General features: G+C 38.3%; 1 protein-coding gene across 5 annotated transcripts in view; it reads left to right on the plus strand.

The window, feature by feature from the left end:
• Positions 1-20,025, plus strand: part of PLEKHG1 (pleckstrin homology and RhoGEF domain containing G1) — a 137,038-nt gene that overhangs the window by 47,673 nt on the left and 69,340 nt on the right. Inside the window, exon 1 of one of the 5 annotated variants that reach the window (XM_069787008.1) lies at positions 7,582-7,603. The exons of the other annotated variants lie outside the window; for them this stretch is intronic. The gene's annotated coding sequence lies outside the window, so the exon portion shown is untranslated. Of the gene's footprint in view, positions 1-7,581; positions 7,604-20,025 lie in introns of those variants that run through there. 5 annotated transcript variants of the gene reach the window in all.

The following is a 20,025-nucleotide window of genomic DNA, read 5'->3' on the forward strand; positions in this document are numbered from 1 at the left end:
CCTTTCCTAACTGTGAGCTTTTTTAAAAATGGTTTACATTTAAGCTGCAAGCTGTAATTTGACCACCAGCCTGACTTAAAGCTGAGTTTCTTTATCCAGAGTAAAATATTGCCAGTGGAATTTTTAACAATATGATTCTCAACTTTATCATATTTACATAAGAAACAACACCATCTCCAAATCTCTCCACAAACAGAGCCTGAAAGTAGAACACAACGATGCCACAAGTGAATTCCCAGCATCTGCCTTTCTGATTGGAACAAAAATTTTAGTGGTCTGTTTGCTTTGCTCAAAATTGCCAGTGCAGGCAGAGGGCAGCTGCGATGGGGCCCAAGCGATGGGACCTGCATGGTGAAGCAAGGCAGGGAGCACCCAGTGCTCCCTCTCCTCCCCAGCTCCTGCCCCAGCATTCTTCTAATGATGGCTAACCCTTAGTGCTCCTTGGTGGGATTGGAGGGGGGGAACATTTCCCTTCTTCATGGTGGATGGCCATCAGGAATAATAAACGGTGACTAATTATTAAATTTATTAATTACTTTGAGCTTAGCTATGTATATAAAATACTTTAAAGAAAATGATTGATTGAATACGCCTTCATAAATAGCCCTTTTTATTTTTGTATCGTGCTTAGCATCTGTCTTGCTTACCGTTTTGGAAATGTGCTGCTGATCCTAAAGAAGCTCTTGCAGGTTTAAATTCTCTTTTCCTGTTTAAAAATAATTTTAGTACCATAATAGTTCTTGGAGAAGACCCCGGACAGAGGGTACGCTTTGATATCTCTGTAATACTGCAGTCTTAGATGTGTGTGACCTGGAGTGAAAATATAGAAGTACTATTCTGTGATTACAAATGTTAGCAGTATACTTTACATCTGCTTTTTCTAGGTCGGGAATGATAGCCATTGCTTCTCTTGAGTTTGAGTTGGTTTTTTGTTGTGTGGGTTTTTTTTTTTTTTTTTTATGGGAAGGCTTTCTCACCAAACAGAATGGTTATTTTTGTTAAAGCAACTACTATGCGTTAAATTACTGTTCTGCGGCACTTAGAACATCCTAAAAAGATGTAGTTATCATGAAAATTGTCATGTTAGAAATCATGATTTAAGGTAGTTTGCTTTGCCACTTTCATCATGGGTTCAGGAGGTGGGTTTGTTGTGGGGTTTTTTTGTTGGTTTTTTTTGGGGACGGCGGGGTTGACTATCATATATTCTAGGGGTTTTACTGCTCTGCACAGTGTTGTGTGGAAACACAAACAGTGGCAAGAACTCCAGACTGCTGCCAACTGCGCAGGGTTAATATACAGAAAAAGAGCAATAGTAACAGTCAGTCTTTCTGTTAGTGTTAATATTGATTTTACTTGCACTAATAGGATGTAAAATACATTTAAATAAATCAACAGTTTCTTAAACGTAAATCAGCTTTCATCCCCAAAACTGTGCTTTCCTCCCTTTTGAAATTTCTTCCATATTTTATCTTGCTGCTTTATTCAAGTGACATGCCAGAAATCTGTTTTCGGATTCATTGATTTCCCCTCCTCCCCAGCCATATTTCTTCCAAAGCAACTTAAAGGACATGGAAGGATAAGAGGCAAAAATTGATTATTTACTACCAGTTAAAGTAAGCTACAACTCTTAAGATAAATTAGATTGTCAAGGTTACATTCTTTCATCTTGGGCTGACTGCAGCCTTAAAACCAAGAGATCCAAAGTGGTAAAAATAAGGATACAAAGATTTTTTTTGCCCTTTGAGTTACCAAGGCATGCAGCAGTACAGGTACCTCCCAGTTATTTACCACTTGACTCTGAAGAACTTTGACAGGTACTATATAGTTAGCAAACTCAAGCCTGATAATATTAATTATCACTTAAGATTTGTAGCGGGGGTTCTTTTTGTCTTTTAGTCAATTATATGTCTAGCAGTAATTTCAAACTACGCTACTGTCATTAGAATTGGGCTGAGAGGCCTTGATATATCCTAAATTTAGAGAGATTAATAGAGAGGAAAGCTTAGTTGTTAGGTTTTGCTTTTTTAATTGGTTCCCCGTAGTTTAATTTAGCTTAAAAAAAGGGGAAATAGCTGCTTGCTGATAAACCAGAAGGGGAGCTAGCTTTGATGTTTTATGAGCAATAAAATTTTAATAGAAGCTTTCTACGTGTTTTGGAGTGATATCTCAAACTACTGCAGTCCTCTTCTTGAAGAGTCAGCAAGCTGAAGAGAGCAGAAGTGGGGGAAAGGTGGGAGGCTGCTTCTATCGCACTGTATTCAGGTCCATTAGCGGTGCAGGCAAAAGAGCCTTGGAGGGGTTAGATTTAGCACACAGGATGCTTTTATTCTTTAAATTAAAGCCACATTATGCTCTGGTAGCCTCTTTGGTCAGAACATGCTGTAAAACCGATTGTGCAGTTCAAGACATTAAGAGTTACCAAATCCTTTGAAAGTAGTAGCTGTTCTTAGTTGTGGGTTTTGTGGAGCAGGGCTTAATATAAATTCCATTACACACATCTTGGCAGTGGTCCCCACAACGTGTATTTTATAGAATAATTAAAAATGGACACAACTTCCAGGTGCAATACACAATTTTCTTCCCATATGCACACCAGGTAGTCTGTGCTTCAGATGATGGAACGACTAAAATTGTTTACGGTGGTGAGAGTTTGAATAGAACCTCTCTCCTAGCAAGTCTGGACTTTCCTGGTTCAGGAAAGCCAGGCAATCCAAGTTATTTGGTTCTGTTATGTCTAGTTTCTGTCGAGATAGTAATGAACCACATGCTTCCTCTCAATGTCTGTTTGTTAAGAAGGGCGGTTATCAGTTCATATATTTGTACTTTTCACTGTATAAAAATTTCATGTTGATGGTTAAATCTTATCTCATGAGAGGGTATATCTTTCACAATGGAAAGCAACATTTGAAGAATCAAGTTATGTACAAGGCTAATCATTAGGGAATTTTGCCTGATGTCTGGCCAGGAGATGGTTCTGTCTGGTCATGTCTGAAGCAAGCCAGCATTTCTAAAGATGGGATGTCCTGTCTTGAATGTTTTTTTAATTAAATATACAGTTCGTAGGCAACAGGAAATCCTTTAGGAAGATACGACTCTGCTACGACTCTTCCAGAAAGAAAATGGCTGCATTTCAAGGTTTGTCCCCAATTAGAATCCCTAGCCAGTGAGACAGTCTTGGTATTAGATCCCAGCCCTAGGAGCTCTGTAATCATTCAAAATGAAACACAGACTGCGCCTTCTTACAGCTGTAAGTATAGATGTATACATAAATGGATTTTTTTTCTCTTGTATCTCATGTCTTTTAGTAGTTTCTTTTTTCACAACTGAGTAGTAGTAGTAAAGTAAATTATATTTATTTAAAGACTGTATGAATTTTTTGGAAGTTATAGGCTTTCCACTTTCAAAGAAGTGACAGTATTAACTAGAGGCATTAGTCTACTCTTATAGCACCTGGCACTCGAATATGAAATTGAAGGTGCCCCAAAGTTGCCCTCCTCAACCTGACCACACAAATATTTTGTGACCTGCTGAAACAGGCAAAGTATTTAAAGACTTGTTCCACTGACAGCTGCTAGCTAGAAAATCCTTCCACGTGACGGAAAGATTTTCTTGAGTGTGAAGTGTGCCATGAACTTGTTGCTTATTTCTCTCTTCAGAAATATTTATGAAGAATGTCCTAATTTTATTATAAAACCATATTCACTATTAAAGGTAATTGTTTAGTTCTGCTGCTTGTCATCCCCTCTCACTTCTGCCTCTCGAAAGAAAAAACTCAGCCCCACATCTCCTCATATACCTGGACCCCACTTCTCCAGACTGGTGTTAACAGAGCAGTGTGCTACGAGCTGGGAAGGAGAAGGGTTCTTGCAATTTATGGAGTCATGGGTGAATGCAAGGAGCTATATGGTTGAGTTGTGTTGCAGGACTGAGGTTTTAAGTTGCATCTCAAAATGATAATTTTGGGATATACAAATATAATTATTTGGCTAGCTGCATATTTCATGTTAACGTTGTGCATTTAATGAAGTGCTCAGAAATATTTCAAGTGTTTCATAAGAGAACTGCTGAAGGAAAATAACGCCTGCATTTCATATGGCTAAGAAGTCTAATGCCATTGAGAACTTGAGTTCTCGTGTTTGTTACAGTTGTGCAACTCTTACTACAAGACCTGGCTACAGCTAGGATAGCAGGGACTGATGGCTTTTGAACAGGTCTTATATTTATGCCTAAGGTTTTCTAACAATAGAGTTTGTCTACTGCGCAGGGTTGCCAGGTTGGAAGTGTACAGGGAGTACTGATTTTTTTGGTCTACACCCAAAGCTAAAGGGGCTCACGATGATGTGACAAGCTTCATTTGATTTGGAGAAGCAGCAACGGGAACTCACAGTGCATCCTTCAGGGTGCTGTACGCTTCTGGGGAAAATGCTCAGTATACCGCTTCCAGAAACTTGGATGTTGAGTCTAGCTTTCCCACTGAGAACAATTGTTTCTAAATACAGCTGTGCCTCTGCAATCTTTTCTTGTGACTTAAACTTTCGTAATGTATATGGACGCTGTGCATTTATCATGGACCACAACTTGATCATCACTTCAGGCCTGGCTGGAATCCACATTATTAATACAGCAGCTCCAGCCCATTTTGCCATACATCTTTCGGACAGATGCAGAAACGTGGATATGATTCGGATCATGCCTTTGGAGTCGTTTTGTGCTCTAAATCCAACTATCCCAATGTGTTCCTATGCCTTGTGCTACGCTGAGCTCTCCTGGCTGGGGAGAGGAATGGTACAACCTTATGGGAGCCAGCTTTGGCCCCAGCTGGGGTTGTGTAACCAGGGCGCGGGAGAGTGAGCCAAACCCACCAGAATTACCACGCATTTTTAAGTGCTGAGCCCTCCTTTTTGTGAACAGACTGAAGACAGTGGTTGAGACTTTGTTCGGATGGCAGGTAAATTCTTCCTGTCTGTGCTCTCCCCCAGCTTGATTGCTTTTGGGTGGTTTTTTTGGGGGGATGGTTTGTGGTTTGTTTTTTGTTTTTTTTTCATGAGCACTGCTGGGGAGGATCTGACTCAGCTTTTTACATTCTCTTGGTGTTTGTGAACGTACTTTTTTTTTTTTAAATAAAAAATATTTTTTTCTTTTCTTGTGCTTTTTTTCTTTCTATTTTTTACTTCTCTTCCTCTTTGGGGACGCTGAGCCTGTATTTGAATTTTCACTTTTTTGGAGGATAGCTGCAAGGTGGCTTCTGTGGGTCCCTTCTTTGAGAGATGGGGAAATCAAAGTTTTGCTGAATATAGAAATCAGTGTACAAGCTCCTAAAGTTCATGAATTTAAAAGCCATGGGATTACTGCAGTGACTGAAGTGTATGATACCCAAAACCAGGTTTGCACCTATCTATGGTGGGAAAATGTCACTGTATTTGTCATTTCTGAATACAGACAAATAACTGCCTTTTATAAAATTGTCAGAGTTTATAGGCATGTTTACTTTACAGCTACTTTTATAAGTTATCCACACCCTTCTCTGAATGTGAATAAAAGAGTTGAAAAGGCCACACTGATAATGTCATACCAGGAAATCTTTAATGTGAAATACAGAGAATGTGGCAGGGGGGGAAGCCTGAGGGGTGGGGAAAGTCATATTGAAGGTAATGTATGGAGGGAGAAAGTATTGCTTTTGCTTCTATGCCTTTTTTTTCTTTTGAGTTTAAAGAAAAATGATATAACATGGGTTGCCCTTGACATAAGCCAACAAACATGTTTGTAAGCACTGATATACAGGAACCTCCTTGGTTCCATGTTTGAGCCTTCATAATTCTTCTAGAATTGAACACAAATTTTTTAAAAAAAGGAAAAAAACGCCACTAACCCCAAAATCCCTGAATCTTGCAGAGCTGAAAATACCACCTGTTGACCTGACTAGATCCTGCTTAATCTTTTTCTGCCAAGTTAGACATTCTGGCAAGTTTTCTCAAGTCTGGGTGTATTGAAATACTGTATTTGGCAGACTTAGTCTGTTACTAAATAAAGATATATGAAAATCCCAGTATAAACATTTCAGCCTATAGTTATTTTTACAATCTGTCAAGAAACACAACTAATTGATATTTCACTTTATACATTGGGTATAATTTTTCCTACAGTACTGTATCGGAAGTAGATTTTCCCCTTAAATGTCAAGTTCTGCTACTATATGTTTTATCTGAAACACTTCACAACGTGTAAAGCTCTACAGAATAGGTGCTCTTTCTACTCAACGATGTATAGTAACATTTGGTAAGTCAGTAGCAAAAGGTTGTCACCTTTTCTTCTACCTTTTTTCCAACTTAACATCTTCCGAGTCTTGGATTCAGAGTGTTTAATCTGACTTTAATACAGTCTGTCCCCACAGAGGTGACATCCTCATTGTCTTAACTTTGAGTTTATGAAGAACTTCAAAATAATTACATATGAGACATTCTGTATTTGAACGGGATTATTTGAATACTTTTGATACTTTTGTCCCATGTATATAGCTAAAATTTAAAATGATAAAAGTAAAACTAATCAAAACTATATGGCTTTGATTATAAATGTTAATTGGTCTTTCTTCCAAATCCAGTGCTAGATTTTGGTGTCCACAGCAGTAATTCTGCTTGTCAATACAAGTATTACCTGTTGGATTTGGTGCATGGGAAGAAAAGTGGGGATTTTTGGTTTTAAATGAGTTCTGGTTTAGCTGAGGAAAATAAGTGGACTTCCTGGTGGAAAGAGTAAAGCTAAATCTGCACCTGTTGGAGAGGCTGCTAGAAGTTTTTAAGGCTTGAAAGGACTGCAGTAGGTGTTCGAGCCCATCCTCTGCAAAATGGGGTCTTTGGAAGCTGAAGACCTGAATTGCAAAGGTTTTGTTTCTGATGCATCATACTTTTTAGAAAGAGATTTAGTCTTTAAAGCAAGAACTTATGTCGGAGAATCAACCATGACAAAGAGATTTTATCCCTAATTATGCCATCAGTTCAGTCCTGTTTCTAGACTGAACATGTCTGTGTGTTTAGCTTCCAACATTAAACTTCTGTTTGACTGAAGATATGGCTGTCACCCTCAGCCAGGTACTTATGGACTGTGTAAACTGAATAGATGAAGCTTCTTTTGTCTGTCAGTATGATGACAGTAAATGATTCTCATGCCTTATTTTGCAGTCTTCACAGTTTTTTGGTGTTCTTTCTGAAATTTAAGTGGTAGGACTTGACTGTATTTGAATCCTGCACCTCTTCTTATTTGGCTAGAAGTAGGCATTGTTTCCCTGCTCTCACTTGATTAAAAAGCTTAAGATTATTTGTAAATAAGGCAAAACTGGCCTCCCAACAATTTAAACAGCACAGGCAGAAACTTGATGAGATGATATGTTGCTGTGTTCCTAAAATAACTTGAAAGGCTTTGTAAGAAAGGCACTATCTCATTAGTAGATTACACAGTGTTACACTTAGTGCCCAAATAAGCAAAAAGTTGATTTTCTTTCTTTATTTCTCACAAGAAATCCACCTGGAAAAGCCTATTCTGCCCCTGTAATTGATGCAGATGTCAGGAATTCTTTTCTGCTGACATGGAATAAAGGCTAATCCAGGTCAGTCAGTACCTTGTAATTAATGTACATTCTTTTTTCTTTCTTTTTTCCTTTTTTTTTCCCTTTATTTTCTTTTTGCTCATAGGTAGAAAAAAGGGGAGAAATCTCTGGTTTAAAGCTCCGAGCTGGTCCAAAGTGATTCTAAAGGTTTTGAATGGAATGCAGATTACAGAGTAAAACTATGCTAACTAGTAAATAACAGAGCCCTTTTTACAGATAATGTTTAAATCCAGAGGGTGTTTTGTAGTTGTGGGTTTTGTTTTGTTTTGTTTTCCTTTTTGGCAGTTTGCAGACAAACAGTATCTTACATTACTGTATAATAGCTATCTCAGGGCGTTCAAAGGGTTAAGGGGAAAGGAAGATAAAAGCTACTTTGAGCTCACTTTGTTACCTTGAACTTTGGATGCTGTTGAATACAGCAGTCATCTATGATCACAGGTATTTTAGCAGCTGTATAATCGAAAACTATAAATGTCCAGATAGGAAATGATCCTGTAATTAGAGGAAACAGTACTGAACCTGATGACTTAAAGTCACTTTCGTTCTTAAACCACACAGTTGTAGCCGTTAGACTTTATCCTGTGATCTTTTCTCAGTACCTTGGCAGAGTACTTGAAAACCTGATAATCAGGTTGGCTGAGAGTTAGAAAGGAGAGAAGGATTTGGTGTTTCTGCCTTGCTTTTTGTAGCTCCCCACCAAAGAAGTGCCTCCTGGCTGAGAAGCGTTGCTTAAGTAGTCTGGGAGGAGGACAGAGGCTGGTGTCTCTCCTTTAATGAGAAGTCTACCTTTCTTTCTTCATATATGTTGTATTGCACTTATTAATAACAATGCAAGAGAGGGCTCTTGGGTGGTTTTGTATACATGCCACCGAAGCACAAAACAAAGCTTGAAAAAGAGCTCAGATTCTGAAGTTGGAAAGGTTTCAGAAGAAAAAAAATCTGTGGCCTACTTACTGAACAAATGGGAAATATGTGTTTAGTTCCTATGTGTAATATAGCTCTGAACGTTGGTTTTTTGGTGTTTTTTTTCTTTTTTTTTTTTTTTTTTTTTTGTGCCTAGCATGAGAACTTTCTGAAGCTCATTCAAAAGTGAAATGGGTTTGTCTAAAAGCAAGTGGGATTTTGAAGTTAGGCTTAGAAGTCAATAGTGAAAGAATTTCGAGAAGTTGTACAAGAGAATTCTGTTTTCAGAAGCACAAAAACCCCCTACCACTTCTGTAATGTTGAATAGTTGCTTAGTTAGCTATATACATACACAGAGTATTATCTGCTTCTTCAAAGCACTCGGGTGTGGTTTTGTGTATTATGTCTATTAACCTTGTGCATATGACTTAGTGATCAAAATAATATGTTAATGGCTTATAAATTTGCTTGTTGGCTCAGTCCTAATTATGACTTCTGTTGCTGAAAGTTCCCTTGTCATCTCTTCAGATTCTCCCAAGACCATTATTCTTGCTAAAATGCCAAGTTTCCTCTCTATCAATATTGGATACTGAAAACAGTATAGTGTTAAACAGTCTGATGCAAGAGATGTTGAAATACATAGTGATTCACTGGCTTTATTTACCACTGGGGTAAATAAATGGATACACAGGTTTTGGTTAGAAGTTCGAAGGACACTGCATTTAACTCTAATTTTCTGCTTAAAATGTGTCCCTTTCAAAGGACTAATATGTTGCACTGAAAGCAGAGTAATTTAGGCTGATCAGTGGACCACCAACTTTGAGGACAACAACCACAAAAAAAAAACCAACCTGAAGAAACTGTGTCCTGAAGCAAATACACACACAAAAAATCCATTTGTTGTCTGTTTTGTGTCACACTCGGTTGGCCTACAGTCAGTCCAAGTCCCTGCGGCCAGCATTTCTAAACACACTGATTCCTTACCCAAGGCCTAACCTCCAAATTAATTCTTAGAAACTTAGCCTTTTGTCTTAATTAGCCATGGGATGGTTGAGCAATTGGTAAGCCAGTTGAATACGGTCATCTACATACGTGTGTATAGACCCTGTTCTATTTCCAGTCTTATTTAGGTGATTTTTCAAAGACTATGTAGAGGACTAGGGGTGCTTTGGGTGGAGCAAGGAAGGTTTTGCTGTGTGCATCTGCTTAAGATTGGGGACCTGCTTAAAGTAATGTATAGTGCTTGCATTATTATATATGGTATTTCCCTCCTCGTCTATTCAGTAGCAGGCTCCAGTAGCACAGCTGAGTTTGTAGAGGTACCATCATGGGCGAGGAGACATCTGAGCTGGTGCTGAGTCACAGCCCGGGCACTCAGGAGGCTTATGCACTGGTATGGGCATGCAAATGTTACTGCCTTCTTGTGTGACCTTGGCACATCGCTTAATATCACTGTGCTGTGTCCTTGTATCTATGGCATAATTGTGACTGGTATCACAGAATGGTCTTCTGAAGTTTATTCAGTGTATTTTAAGATATCTTCCTTGAGATCTTCATGTCCAGATGTTACAGCAATACTTTGTATTTAAACGAGATGTGGGAATGGAATGTCCAGAAAACTTACACGTACCATAGATGTCATTTCTCTACTTGAAAAAAACAAAAGAAAGTTTTGAAACGCTTCCTGTAAGCTGCGCTGCCAGTAACAGCAATTCTAGTGTTAGCATAGAGAAAATATAATTCTAAAATGCTTATTGCAACAGAAATCAGAATATTTGGACTCAGTACTACAAACTTCTCAGAACAAGGCATTTAAGCAAGTGATTAACTTTAAATGAATGAAGGATTTGTAGATTTAGAGAGGTTGACATGATAATGGCGAAGTGCTTGTTTTACAATTCCCACCTTGCAGGAGAAGATCTATGATTTCATGATACAGCTAAGCAGATTTATCACTAGTACCATAAGAAGGAGCAGATCCACCCTCTCTCCAGTTATGTATTCACCTACCTCTGCTTGTTCTCACCCAGCATGCAAACCATGCTGTTTCAGGAGCAAGACCAACAGGAAAGTAATTTTTTTCTTGGTTTTGGTTGGGTTTTTTTGCATCTGAACTGTTTAGCCATCCCTCAGCCAACTTACCATGGAGCTTTGCTGCTAATCATCCATGTATTTTGCAGGGCAAATCATACTTTGTGCAGTGGATTTGCTCAACTTTGTGCATTGTGAAGGCTGAATTCAAGATTAATTCAGCACTTGGTAAGCTGTTGTGCTTCATGCATGCTGAAGAAGTGACTGTAGCTCATTTTCCCTTCTCCTTGGTGTTAACTCTCTGCTGACAATATAATGGAGCTCATGGACTCAAGCAATAAAAACATACTTTGCCTCTGAAGTAAATGAGGGTCTGTTTCTCTTCCAGCCAGGGCAATCCGATACTTTTAATGCCAAGTTGGGAAAGGATGTAAATGATAGCTTTACACAGAGCAACAGGCACAGCTTGCAGAGGGAAAGTGGCATTTTCGCTGGCTCTGGGGCAAGGCTTTGAAATCTGGGTCTGTTTGTTTCCTTGCTTGTAACACTTAAAGAAGTCCCTGACTTGCCTAAGGAACCTGATAGGAACTTGTCTGTGTTCTAGGCAACCCACAGGGAAGAATTTAACCTGTCATCTCAGGGGAATTTCCTCTTTTCTTTTTCTCCTCCATGGTTAGTACTCAATGATGTTCCACCCTGCCCACTGCCTGTTTTTTGTTCCGATCGTCCCAGATCTTATCCCGAGGCAAAAAAGAAGCTGCTGCCAATCATATCTTTACAAAGTAGTAGCTGTCCACTGTCGTAAGGCTCTTTAATGCCTACTGCTCATATTGTTACAGGAGATGGTTGGTTGCAGCTGGAACAAGGTAAGTTCTGACTAGGACGGAAAACCGAGGCTTGGTGGCTGCGTCTTTTTTCCGGTGAGGCTTCACCCACGCTGTAACACAATGAGTTTGTCAAAATGTTGACAGTTTTGGTTGAGAGATTAAGTTACAGTGATAGTTACTCTTTGATTGTGGATTTACAAAAGACTGTCTTCATATACAAATATAATCTGAAAAACATTTTTACAATGATAGTTAGATACTGTGCTCTCAAGCCCTCATAGGTCTTTTCCCCCTGAATTAAAGGGAAGTAGCATCGTGGTACTAGAATTCAGGAGGATCTGCTGTACTGGAGATTACAATCCAAAATGGAAAGCATGAAACATACTGTTTAAAAAAAAAATCTCAGTATCGTGAGCAGGAGAAAGGCAGGTGTCATTTTATTGACAGATTAAACTGTCCCAGTTTGGAGAAGTCAATGTGCAAATATACACCAAGGAGAGGGTGGCAGGGGGGAAAGTCTCTGGGGGTTTTCTCTGAAACTGCATCTATAAAGGGTGGAAGAAAGAAGACCCCACCCTTACTTTAAGGATCGGGAAATGACATAGAGAAATGGATTTGCCTGTAAAATACACCACAAATGTGTGGGCTTTCCAGGAGTAAGTTCTACTTTTCAAAGTCCTGAGATTGTATTTACCAATGATTTGATATAATTATTTGGTTGTATTTAGAATGCAGTGCCCAGACTAGCTTATTGTTTGTACAGTGATAATTAAATAAAACCTGTGATTATGATCTGTGCTCTCCAAATCTCTACTCTGTTCTGTCTGAAGCAGAGCGAACAGGAGCTCTGATTTTAAGCTGTACTCTTTGTGGATTTTAATTTTTTTAACAATATTTGCTTAGTGGTTGGTATAATCCTGTTTAAAAGGTTTTTTGCTTACTCGAGCGTGTTCTGTCTGGCTACCATTGTTTCATCCCTCATTCATAACTGGGTAACTTAATGCTGAAATCAAACAAGTTTGAGTTTCAAACCCAGACAAGGCTTATTTTGTCATTCCATTTTCATTTTACTTTGTGCAAACAGGTAGTACTTTTGTTGGCTGGTCTGTAGCTAGCAGTTGCATTGAAAGCATTTGAAGCCAATTTTTGTACAGAGTAAATATTCTGTGGTTAGAAGGGCTTAATTAGCTCAGGTGCCTTTACTGCTGGTGTATATCTCCTTATCTTGAAAGTAGTATCCACCAACTAATCCTTTATTTATGTTGAGCTTTGGAATTTCCCTTGAAATGCCTTTTTGTAACCTCTCCCAGTATAAATGGGAAGTGAACAGACTGTCAAGTAAACAGAGAGGTTGCAGGTAAGAAAATTAATAATACACGTGAATATAAGACTCTTCTCACTGGTGGCAGCTTGGATGCCTATGATTAACCTCAGAAAGAGTGCCAGCGGTGTGCTTATTCCTGTGATATGGTTTGTTACCTATTGTTGTACCATTTTACAAAGGATTCTGTTCTTGTGTTTATGCATGGGAGGACTGAATTTGTTAATCAAATGTCCAAGGCTATGTTTTCAGTGCTTAAAAGAAGGGAATTGTTAAACCACAATAGCTAATTTGCGATAGCAATCTCAATGTGAAATCCTAGTGGGCAGGTAGATTTTTTTTTCTCTAAAGCAAGCTGAGATCACAGTGTATTCTCCAATTCAGTGAGAACAAAACAGTAGCCTACTTCCATTTTATGATGATGGAACTAACTCAACTTTACTCCCTTGGCATAAAAAGGTATTGTTTTAGTTTGGTTTTGGTAAATTCTTAGCCCCATTGTGAAATGGTCTTTCTGATTACAGGATTAAAGGTAATCCTAGAGAATCCTGATAGAGGTGGCTGAAAAAGAAAATCTGTAAAACCATTGTATTCCATTTCTCAGGTTTCTGCTTTTATAATAGTATGTGATTGCACTGACAACTGGTTAATTGAGAGTATCCCGTCATAGGAGGAGAACAAGGAGTATGGCAGAAGTTACTGCTTTCTTCTCTCCTATATTGAGAGAGAATGTCCAGTCTGATGCTTTTTAAGTGTAGTAGTGATGGGAAATTGAATCAGCCAGAAGTAAAGAAATCATAATTTTGGCTTAGCTATACCCTGTGTGGTAAAAGAGCGTTGTAGGCATTGTATCTGAAAAAGCTGCCTTCCTATTCTTTTTTTCCCCCCAAGAATCAGGTAGTTTGCCATTTCAGATTCGATCATGGCGTATACCTTCCCTACAAGAGGAAAATAAAGTCTGATTTGGTTTGAGTTTGTTTTGTTTTTCTTATCCAAGATACTGCAGCAGCAGCAATATTGCTGTTAGCGTGTAATGGAGAAAACTGGGCTGGACTAAGATGTTTTATCTCCCTTGTGCAATGGAGGATAACTGCCTCTGTTTTTTCTCTAATACTCCTTGCATTCAGGGTCTGAAGGAAGGATTATGTATGCCCATCTTTGAAGAGGTTTTTTGAGTTTTAGGGGGGTTGGTGGGAATAGACCCTCAGGCAGGTGTCATGGCCATGGCCACAGATGTTTTAACTGAAAGTGATCACCCAGGCTCCAGCTGGCAGAAGAGTGCAAGAAAAATGCTTCTTGAGACCAAATAAAAGCAAGTGCTCATTAATATGTTATTTCTGCTATGAGTTTAACATGTAACGGTAGTACAGAATATGCCTGCTCAGACGCAGGTAACTCAGAATTCAGGGTTGACTTGTTCAGATCAGAGAGGGAACTCAACCAAAAGACTCACTCGGATTTTGAGACGTCAACTTTTTTTTTTTTTGAATGTAACAATCCACAGATCTGAATCCTGTTGTAAGACTTAAGAACGAACCAAATCCAGGGGAAAATCGGAAGTGTAATAGTTTTCGGTATCCAGTCTCTTGTAGAATGGAGTTGGAGAACTTTAGTTTTTATCAGAGAAAGGGTCATAACCTCGTCAAGCATTCCCTCCCTTCCTCATGACTCCCCAAAGGTGAAGTACTCTTAATTGCTTTTGGCAGAGAAAAGCTATGAGGAAGTCAGGGAATATGTTTTATTTTATGTTGCTGTCATTAGTCTGAACTAGTTCTTAATCTAAAATTACAAAGACATCATTTATAAGGATATATCTACCGTGGTTTCTATTTGTTTCCACTCCTCTAGGTTGTGTAAGGCAAGCAGCGATAGATACACGCTTAACTTGAAGAAAATTGAGAATGTTGTAAATGCTTAAAATTCAAGACTTGCCTATCTCCTTACAAAAGTGGTGAGCTTCTCTGTGCTTTAGCCTGATATAATGTAATAATGACTGTACTTATAGTCTGTATACAACACAGACTATTTTTCATATATTTATACTTGCTAGATCTGTATTAAGAATAACTTATGAGGTGTTTCTAATCAATATAGAAAGTAAACCAAAAATGCAAAGCCTTGTTTAGTGTTTGATCCTAGTTTTTTAAAAAAGACTTTTATTCCTTGCTGCCTTGATAGTATGAATCTAGATCATGTGTTTATATTCTATATCTAGACTATACCAATAATATATTCTTAAATGAGCATTAAATATAGTCCAACAACAGTGGTGGGGACTTGGTAGTCCTGTGACTGCTTCACCTGTAAGCTGAGCAATGTTAAGAGAGCTGGTAGCCCTCCTGCTGCTACATTTGCACCTGTATGTTGTAAATGCTTGCTCAAAAATCAATAGCTAAGGTTGTCCTCTGCCCCTATCTGGCTTTTCCTCAGTATGTCTATGAGAGCTGCCTTTAATATATTGGTCTCTGGCCTTTCTGTTTATTTTGGGGAATACCTTTTGTATTTTTACTCTGTAGCATGTAAAAATGCATACTTAAAAAAAAAAAACCACAAAAATTTCTCTGTAGGATAATACAGTCCACAGTAGAGCTGTGTTATAGTTGCAGTCGAGGTGAGCTGTGTAATTGTGATGGAAGAGCTTTTAATTAAAAAGAAAAAAAAAAAAAGAGTGGAAGTGTTGCTAGTGAATTAATGGACATATAACTTCTAAGTAAACTCAGGTAGGATAAGTTTAATATTAAAGTGAGGAACTCTGCCTAAGAAGAAAAGTGAGATTGCTCTGACCTTCATTCTTTGCTCACAAGAACAAAGTTAAGCGTGTGTGATAAAGATAAAAGTGCGCATTGCTGTTTGCTGAATTGGGGTCATTATCAATATTTGAATATGGTGGCCAAATCCAAGGCTGTTAAAAATAGGTGAAACTTGGAACTGGGTCGGGTATTACCTGACAGAGGTTGTTTCCTTTTTGATATGTGCAGCTGAAATTCAAACCCTTCTTCCTCCAAATTCTTCAGGTGTATTAGAAAGGTGCATGAAATATGTCAAAAAACTCATTTTTTGAACAAGTGTGATATAAAATCTCCAAATTCTTGGATGCAGATTACAGTAATGAAAGGAACAAATCTGTTCCTGGTCGCACAGGAAGGAGCTGAAAACACAAACCTTCTACTTGTGAATTTTTGTTCAGGAAGGCATAGCTCATTTGCTTAGTGCTGCCTGAGGGAGGGAGCTGGAAGATAATTTAATTAGTTTTCTGTTTGTTAGTACAGAGGCTTCAAGTGTTATCACTGGGTCAAGTTTATTTTCCTTTTTTGATCAAAGTTAGGTGCAGAACTGAGAAGTTAAACATTGGTGTGCTAGCAGTGAGAAACAACCTGCCTCCTCTGCTCCTTCCCCTTTGCTATCCCATCTCCTTTCCCCACCATCCAGCCTTAAAGCCTTCAATAATTACTTTGATGACTGAAATTAAGGAAATGTTCCCAGTGGTCCAGACCTGCCAGGACTAATTAAACCTCAGGATTTGACAGTTTTTTCAATTTAAAATTGAGCTTTGTAAAGCTTATCTGAAGACATGATTTCCATTATCTCTCTAGGGGCTCTGACTCATTTCATACATTAATATGATTTCTAGGGAGTAAATGTACTTTATCTTTAATTCACACAGCTCTGAAGTTTAAAAAGAGTTAATGGAAAAACCCTCATTAATTAACCTTTCGCCATTTGCAGCTTTCTTGTTGCAAACTTTGGTGAGAATTCATGAAAGGAGGGACAGGTAGTTTCCTTGAAGCATAAATGAACAGTGCTGGCTCCCACCCGTGAAGTATTTTACTTAGGTTTGTGGGTTTGTATTTTAGTAAATGCAGGGAAGTGTATAGCTGGTGATGTTCATAACTGCTGAAGTTAGTTCACTGTATTTTCGAGGAGCTTTCTTTTGAATTTACTGTTTGGCATGCATGGAACAACATAGCCACTGTTTGACAAATGTTGATGGTGCAATAAATTGTAGTTGTAATTCAGCTTAGTGCTTCGGCAGTATATGTATCACCCTCCAATCCAGCTAGAACTTATCTTTTAATGCTAGGATAATTTCAAGTAATATTTTGACTCTTTATGAACGTTCTACTCAGGTACGTGTTGTACTACCAATAATATAAGCCATAGTGAACACAACCAGTGATAGTGAGCAATACTAGGTGTTTTATAATGTAATTGCATCGTCTGGTGTGCGCTCCCCATTGCATAGCTAATTTATGCTTCTAGGACTTTAACTCTTGTACTGTTTAAAATTTTAAATTCTATTTAATGGAAAGGTTGGTGTTTTTTATTACCACGCGTTCAACAAATGTCAGTGGCTGGTTCCTTATTACGCATTGCGCTCTACCCTTAGCTTATCGACTGCCGTTATATTTGTGTGCAGCTGACCTATTGCAATAAACATGAGTTTGTCTTTGCTAGCAAGGAGTACTATATACCATTGGGATTTCCTCAGTTAATTTAGATCTCATTTTTGTTACAGTTAACTTTTTGCTCCAGACTGAGGCTCATATTTAAGTGTGGCTTCTGTTCAAAACGATGCTTTTGTTCAAAACAGTCTTAGAAAAAAGAGAAAGGCTCTTTCTTGCTTATGTAGCTGCATGGCAGTAATGTTTTCTTTCTTTTCCTCTCATTTCTCCTCTTTCTAAAGATTTGCAAGCTTTGGATTAGGGAAAATAGTACTTAAAAAATAATAATAATAAAAAAAAAATTCAACACCCCCCCCCAGTAAACAACTCTCTGTCCCTCCATAACTGTGTTTGAAAAAAAGAAAATACAGTATTCGTAAATACCTTGGGGAAAGAAGTTAGGCTGGTATATTTTACTTTGTTTTCACTAAAGAGATATCCATGTATGTGGCTTCTGTGGCTTTGGTGCTACTTGGTAACTTCAGTAACTTAACCATGTATCTAGAAGAGAGAATAAAGGAAGAGATGCTGGGTATGTAAATATATGCATTTAAGAAGTTTGAGAGGTTTTTTTTTGTTTTGTTCTTAAATCCTTATAGTTTATTTAATGTCCAACTAATTCATTTCCACTTTTGTTGGCAGAAAATAGAATTTTTCTTCCCGTTTCGCTTGCCAGATTATGTCAGTGTATGTTAGTGAGGCAGTGTGTGTTGTGTGTGGTGGTGGGGATGTTACTATTTTAAGAAAGTCTTTTCTATCAGTCTTTTATGTAGTCTGTACAGGGAGTTTGAGTCCTAGCCATAGTGCAAATTTGCCAAGCAGCATTTCCCGGACAGCTTATGGAAAGCAATTCTGGAGGATTCCCAAACGTAAATAATTGAAAGATACTACTTGGTGTGCCTGCAGCTTTCTCGAACTGGAATGCAAAACTGGCAGTGGAATAAATGCACTCGCCAAAGAGGCTGAAGATGCTGCAGTGCAGCAGACGGGGAGGAAGAATTTTCCTGAAAGATGCTTTTTTTTTTCTTTTTCCTTTTCTTTTTCTTTATTTTTATTTTTTTTAAGCTGTATTCCTCTTTGAGGCCTGCATTGGTGGCAGGTGTCCAGCTGTGGTATCAAAACTGCAGTTTTAAAATTGGAATGAGAGGATGGCTCTTAGCTACTCGTTAATCCAGTGCTGAATGTCTCCAAGAGAGTAACCAGTTACTCAGCTTCACAAGTGCAGAAGTAATCGCAGGGGGTGGTGAGGTGGGGTGGCAGGACTTACTCTGCAGGTGTGTTTCTGGACAATAACAATTCTAGAATGTTTGAAAACAGCAGTAGCTAATTAGCTGTTATTTTTTGGGCTAGATGGGAAGTATAGTGTATACAGTTATGCCTCCAGTGAAAATGAATCTGCATTTGGTGTAGGACGAGTTTTTGGGGTAAGCCTTTCCTTTTCTTTTATCTTTTCCATCTTTCTCACTTTTGCCTGCTTCCAGTAAAAGCTTTTACCAATATTTGGAGTTGCTAGAAGACCCTAAAAACAGAGACTCTTTTATTAAAGAATTGGTAATGCTGTTCTGTAAAAAGTATATATGGCATTATTTTGGTTTCTCATTTTTTGTCGTGGGCCAGCTATATAATATAATACAGTAAGCACTTAGTGACTGTTGAGTAATTTAAAATACGAAGTTTACTGTGATACTTCATTTAATTTCTAAGGTAACTTTTATTTCCAAGAATGAAGTAGCAAGAAAACAACAAATACTGATACCCTGTATTTTCATGCCAAAAATTTTCTGAGAAGGGTTTTTCCTGAATTGGTCATTGAGTCTAGCATAGCTGGGATGACCAGTCCCTTTGGCCGTTGCAGCTTGTTCATTGCAATATGCATGTGTTCTGTCATCTCAGTGAAGTACCCAAATGTCTTTAATTCACTACCTGAGTGGCAAATACTAAATGCTGTGGGGCTCTTTTGATCTTCCTCATAATTGCATTTTGTGTGGGCTGACATAGCTGTGCAAGAATGAAAAGCTATGTTACAATAGTAAGTATGTTATTCCCGGCTATTTCATTTGCCATTTCTCTTTGAGATGGGGGAAAGATGGAGGAAGATAGAGAGAAACTGCAGAGTTTTAGTCTTTCAGACATGATTTATGCTGCATTTTTACAGAAACCATAGAAGTGCAAAGTATTTTTTTATTTTTGTGTAGTATAATACCTTATTCCTCTCACTGTTAATGTTATTTTATCCCTAGTGATTGATTTGTGGAAGTGTGTTGCACAGGGGCATGTGAAAGCATAAGTGGTTGTCTTGTTTAGTCAAAGATCAAGTGGTCTCAAATACTACTCTAGTTTCATTTTGGGATTGGAAGATTTGCTCTCTCTAAAATTTGCTAGCTATAGGAGAAAAAAGTTACTGATTAATTTTACTAAAACCTTTGCAGAAGCATTCTCTCTTTAACTTGCTGGCTTTCAGGGAAAACCAGGTTCAATACTTTACCTTTCTATGGTTCAAAATAAGTCACTTGTATGTCCTGGCCTCCATGTAAGTGCTCTACAGTAGATGGGTTGAAGTGAAGTTACACTTCTTGTTGTGGGAGAAAGTGGGAAGAAAGGAAAAGGATGCATTCAGCACTGCCCAAAGGAACTAGCTCTAACAGGAGATACAAATTCCCAAACCGTACCTCTGAAGCCACCGAGGTTTACTGCAACTTGGTTTTGTTTGAATCAACTGATAGGAAGTGATGTCTGTCCAGAAACTAATGTTATGTGTGCACTTCCGCGCACACACACATATGTGTGTTGTTAGATTTCATAATTCCAGTTAAAGCAATGAGACTGCACGCCTGAAGCTAAGCTTATGTTTAAATGAGGATAAAAAGAGGATATGATCCATCAGTCTGTTTGTCATCA

Source organism: Haliaeetus albicilla, chromosome 7 (assembly GCF_947461875.1).
Source record: "Haliaeetus albicilla chromosome 7, bHalAlb1.1, whole genome shotgun sequence".
Lineage (NCBI taxonomy): Eukaryota > Metazoa > Chordata > Aves > Accipitriformes > Accipitridae > Haliaeetus > Haliaeetus albicilla.